Source organism: Myotis myotis, unplaced genomic scaffold, assembly GCF_014108235.1.
Source record: "Myotis myotis isolate mMyoMyo1 unplaced genomic scaffold, mMyoMyo1.p scaffold_m19_p_22, whole genome shotgun sequence".
Classification (NCBI taxonomy): domain Eukaryota; kingdom Metazoa; phylum Chordata; class Mammalia; order Chiroptera; family Vespertilionidae; genus Myotis; species Myotis myotis.
The window spans coordinates 1,018,339-1,023,605 of NW_023416327.1; the positions used below are offsets into that span (position 1 = coordinate 1,018,339).

Sequence of the window (5,267 nt, forward strand, 5' to 3'; positions counted from 1 at the left end):
GAGTGCGCAGCCGCACTGCCAACTGCCCGTCCCCGCCGCCGCCGCGCACGCCGCGCACGCGCCCTGCGTCGCGCCGCGCGAGGCATGCCGGGAACTGTAGTTCCGTGGGGCCCCTCCTCATCCGCCTCCCATCCCCCACCCCCCTGATTCTGGGCGGTGTTTGGGGTGCGGGAGGGAGGAGGTTCGTGGGGGCGATCAAGAGCGGGAAAGGCACCGTGTGTGCAGGCCGCGGGCCGCCGGGACGTGGTGCGAGGCGGCTGGCGAGGGGAAGGGGCGTGGGCAGCGTGAGGGCCCCGAGGCCTGGGGGTGATCCACCATCAATCATCCCCGCTCACCGCTAGCCCACGTGGCCTGCGGGGCTCAAACCCGGGTCCCCTGGGGATGCAGGCGGGAGCTTGGCCTTGGAGCCCCTAGAGCAGGGGTGGGCAACCTTTTTGTGAGTGCGTGCCAAAACCAGCAAAATCTCTGGCTCAAAATGCTGCGTGCCAACCCTAATTTTTTCAGAGCGTGTTATGCCTACTTGATATCCCTTAAGGTGTACGTATGTGAAGAACCTTGAAGAAATAATAAAATTCACTCCAGCGACAAAAACACAGTCTATGATGATGAAAAATACATTTAGCCGAAGCCGGTTTGGCTCAGTGGATAGAGCGTCGGCCTGCGGACTGAGGGGTCCCGGGTTCGATTCCGGTCAAGGGCATGTGCCTGGGTTGCGGGCACATCCCCAGTGGGAGATTTGCAGGAGGCAGCTGATCGATGTTTCTCTCTCATCGATGTTTCTAACTATCTCTCTCCCTTCCTCTCTGTAAAAAATCAATAAAATATATTTAAAAAATATATATATTTTATTGATTTTTTACAGAGAAGAAAGGAGAGGGATAGAGAGCTAGAAACATCGATGAGAGAGAAACATCGATCAGCCGCCTCCTGCACGCCCCCAACCGGGGATATACCCGCAACCCAGGCACATGCCCTTGACCGGAATCAAACATGGGACCCCTCAGTCCGCAGGCCGACGCTCTATCCACTGAGCCAAATCGGTTTGGGCTAGGGAAGGATTTTTTAAAAATATATATTTTTGTTGATTTCAGAGCGGAAGGGCGAGGGAGAGAAACATCAACGCTGAGAGAGAATCATTGATGTCTCCTGCACGCCCCCCCACTGGGGACTGAGCCCCGCAACCCAAGCATGCGCCCTTGACCGGAATCAAACCCGGAAGACCCTTGAGTCCGCAGGCCGGTGCTCTATCCGCTGAGCCACACCAGCCAGGGCTGCACCTGATTTTACACATTACAAAAGGATTTTGTGCCGAAGGATTTCATAGGCTCAGCGCAGGTAAAGATTGGCCTTTGTCAAGGAAGACACCAGCCGGGACAGGACTCGCCGCCATGACTCGTTTTCGGTTGGAAAGTTTTAATTTCAGACCCTCCTATGGAGACACTTCCCATCTCTGAGTTGGCGAGGCCGCCATGCAGGCAGGCCTTCCCCGAGCCGGTCAGGTGTGGTCAGTTTGTTGGGCACGCGTTCACCGTTAGGGTCTCCTCCCTTCTGTGCAATTCTCTCTGTCAGCATTTTGAAGAACCCTAACTTAACTCTGGTGCCGTGTCACATAGAGAAATTTCTTGATCTTTGCAACCATCGTAAAACAAAGACTTATATGTTTGATATTTATTTTATGTATTTAAATGCCCTTTAACAAAGAAAAATCAACCAAAAAAAATGAGTTCGCGTGTCAACCAGCCAGGGCTGAAAAAGTCCCTTTCCCACCTCCGTCCCTTATCTGCCCACTCCCCCAAATAGCAGCACAAACCATTGCTTTTCCTGAGGTTTTTGAAACAAAATGAAGATACGGTGACAATTGCCTAGTGTGAGGTGCAAAAACATTAAAATGAAAAATCGCCTCGCAGTAGAACGCGGATGATATCTGTGCCCTGGGATATAATCAGGACAGAATACGGTAAACTGGCTTACACAGCACATGTGTTATCTGGGTGGCCCTGAGGAAGAATCTGTTCCATGCCCCCCCTCCTCCCCCAGCTTCTAGAAGTTTCCTGGCAATCTCCGCCCTTTCGCTTCTTGGCTGGTAAAAGCACCACCCCATCCCTGCCTTCACCTTCACAGGGCGTTCTCCTGTGTGCGTCTGTTTCCAAATTTCCCCTTTTCATAGAGACACCGGTCACCCTGGATGCAGAGCCCATTCCACTCTGGTATGGCCAGACGTCCTCAGGAATTCCGTCTGCAACAACCTTATTTCCAAATAAGGTCACAGCCCGGCCGCCAGCGTGACTCAGTGGTTGAGCTTTGACCTATGAACCAGGAGGTCACCTTCCATCCCAGGTCAGGCCACAGGCCTGGGTTGCAGGCTCCATCCCCAGTGTGGGGCGTGCATGGGGGAAGCTGATCCGTGATTCTCTCTCATCGTTGATGTTTCGATCTCTCGCTCCCTCTCCCTCCCTCTCTGAAATCAATAATATATATATGAAATCAATAAAATATTTATATCTATATCTATATCTCTATCTATCTATCTATCTCTATCTATATATCTATATCTATGTCTATATATCTATATCTATCTATATCTATCTATATCTATATCTATATCATCTGTATCTATATCTATATCTATATCTATATCTATATCTATATCTATATCTATATCTATTTAAAGCTTCTACCTCTCCTCCCATCACCTAGTGATTAAGTACCCCTCTGTAATAACAAGGGTATTTAGGGACCTTCATTGCTGATGCTGAAATTTTCTGTGTGCTCCTTCCAAAGTCTGAAATTGTGTCATGAAGTGATGATAATAATAATATATGGTCATGGCCCTGACCGGTTTGGCTCAGCGGATAGAGCGTCGGCCTGCGGACTCAAGGGTCCCAGGTTTGATTCCGGTCAAGGGCATGGACCTTGGTTGCAGGCACATCCCCAGTGGGGGGTGTGCAGGAGGCAGCTGATCGATGTTCCTCTCTCATCGATGTTTCTAACTATCCCTCTCCCTTCCTCTCTGTAAAAAATCAATAAAATATATTAAAAAATATATATAATATATGGTCATTGTGGAGGATGTCTGAGAATTGCTGGGAATGAGGGAAGAAATATAAGCCCAGCTAGTGTGGCTTAGCGATTGTCAGCCCAGGGACCAACCGGTTTGATTGCTACGGGTTTGATTCCTGGTCAGGGCACAGGCCTGGGTTGCGGGCTTGATCCCCATGGTGGGGCCTGCCAGAGGCGGCCGATCAATGACATTTCTCTCTCATCAATGTTTCTATTTTTCCATGCCTCTCCTTCCCTCTCTCTCTAAAAATCAATAAAACATTAAAAAAAGAAAGAAAAAAAAAAGAAAGAAAATATTGTCCTAACCGGTGTGGCTCAGTGGAGAGAGCATCGGCCTGCGGACTGAAGGGTCCCGGGTTCGATTCCGGTCAAGGGCATGTACCTGGGTTGCAGGCACATATCCAGTGGGGGCGTGCAGGAGGCAGCTGATCAATGTTTCTCTCTCATCGATGTTTCTAGCTCTCTATCCCTCTCTCTTCCTTCTATAAAAAATCAATAAGTTATTTATTTTTTTTTAAAAAAAGAAAATATTTAAGACAAAGAATTTGCAGAGAAAAGCAACGTTTTTGCCCTGAGAAATTGAGTTATGTTAGGAAAGTCTCATTATTTGCTTGGAAGTATGTTTGGAGACTAAAATGGCCGAAGGAGAAATTTTCCGTTTGAATAACTCATTTAGGGAAAACAAAATAAAAAAAACTCCCAAGGGTCTGTTCACAGGAGCCACCTGATTAAAATAAAAGCGAATGACTAAAACCAGTCGTCCAGAGGTTTCAAAACAGCCTGGGATAATCACTAGTCCTTCCCACAGGCAGAAAGCGCAGGCATTGCAAGGAATTTATACACAAAGTAAAAAAAATAAAATAAAGTAAAGGAATGTACAGACATGATCTTAATCTGTATCGTACACCCCGTGAGGCCCAGCTGATCTCCAAAGGAATCTTGCACGTCACATGGCGTTCAGCTGTAAACATCACATTTCCCACGTTTGCACAGGGATGACCTCAGTAATATTTACACACCCCACAATTTCATAAATGTTCCTGTCTTCTGACCTCTGGCTTCAATAGGCCACTCCCCAACCAATATTTTTGTTTGTCTGTTTTTTGTTTGTTTTTTGTTTTTCTTTAAGTAACCAATATTTTCCTACACCAGATAACCTTTGCTTATTTCTTTCTTTCTTTCTATTTATTTACTTATTTATTTGTTTGTTTGTTTGTTTATTTTAACATTTGTGTATTACTACTTATTTATTTTTATGTATTTATTTACTTACTTATTTACTTATTTTAACCTTTGCGTATTTCTTTTTCTTTTTATTTATTTTTAATCTTTGCGTATTTCTATTTATTTATTTATTATTTTTATTATTTTTTTTTTTTTAATATATTTTTACTGATTTTTTACAGAGAGGAAGGAAGAGAGATAGAGAGTCAGTCCGCAGGCCGATGCTCTACCCACTATTTATTTATTTTTTATGTATCTATTTATTTACTTACTTATTTGCTCATTTATGTATTTTAACGTTGGCGTATTTCTTGCTTTCGTTCTTTTTATTTATTTTTCCATTTATTGATTTTTTACGTATTTATTTATTTACTTACTTATTTGCTTATTTGTTTCCTTTGACCTTTGCGTATTTCTCAGATGAGCGGCTCCCTGGTTTCCTGGGTTCCCTCTTCACCAGTTCCTTCCGTCTCACTAGTTGTTGTTTTTTATGTCTTCAATTGTTGGAAAAAGGAGAAACCCCGGATGAGGTCTGAGATCGAACTGGGGAAGGAAAAGAATAAAAAATAACAAAACGAGAAAAGAAAAGCGAACCGCCCAACGTGGGGCTCGAACCCACGACCCTGGGATTAAGAGTCCCATGCTCTACCGACTGAGCTAGCCGGGCAGGTGGCATCTCCGCCCGCCTCTCGGTCCTTTCAAAGGGTCCCGACGCACTTCCTCCAAGACTGGCGTTGCTTTCGGTCTTAGTTTGGGGTTTGTTTTGTTTTGTTTTTCTCATTTTGGGGATCAACATTTTTGCTTTTTTTCCTTCTCAGCCTTATGCCCCGTTTCGCGCACAAACACTGTGTCCTCGAACCCCCCAAGCGGCCCCCTTGCGGCCAGAAGCGCGCGGTGGGTGCGGGTGGTCCGGGACCCCAGGACGCAATCGGGGGGCTGGGGGGCGGGGAAAGGGCAGGGGATCCCGGGTCCCCGACCCACCG

The 5,267-nt window shown here is 46.2% G+C and overlaps 1 non-coding gene across 1 annotated transcript; it reads right to left on the reverse strand.

Moving 5' to 3' along the window:
- Positions 1 to 4,878: 4,878 nt before the first annotated feature.
- Positions 4,879 to 4,951, reverse strand: TRNAK-CUU. The gene has a single exon. It is a non-coding gene; the product is annotated as a tRNA-Lys (tRNA).
- Positions 4,952 to 5,267: the final 316 nt, after the last annotated feature.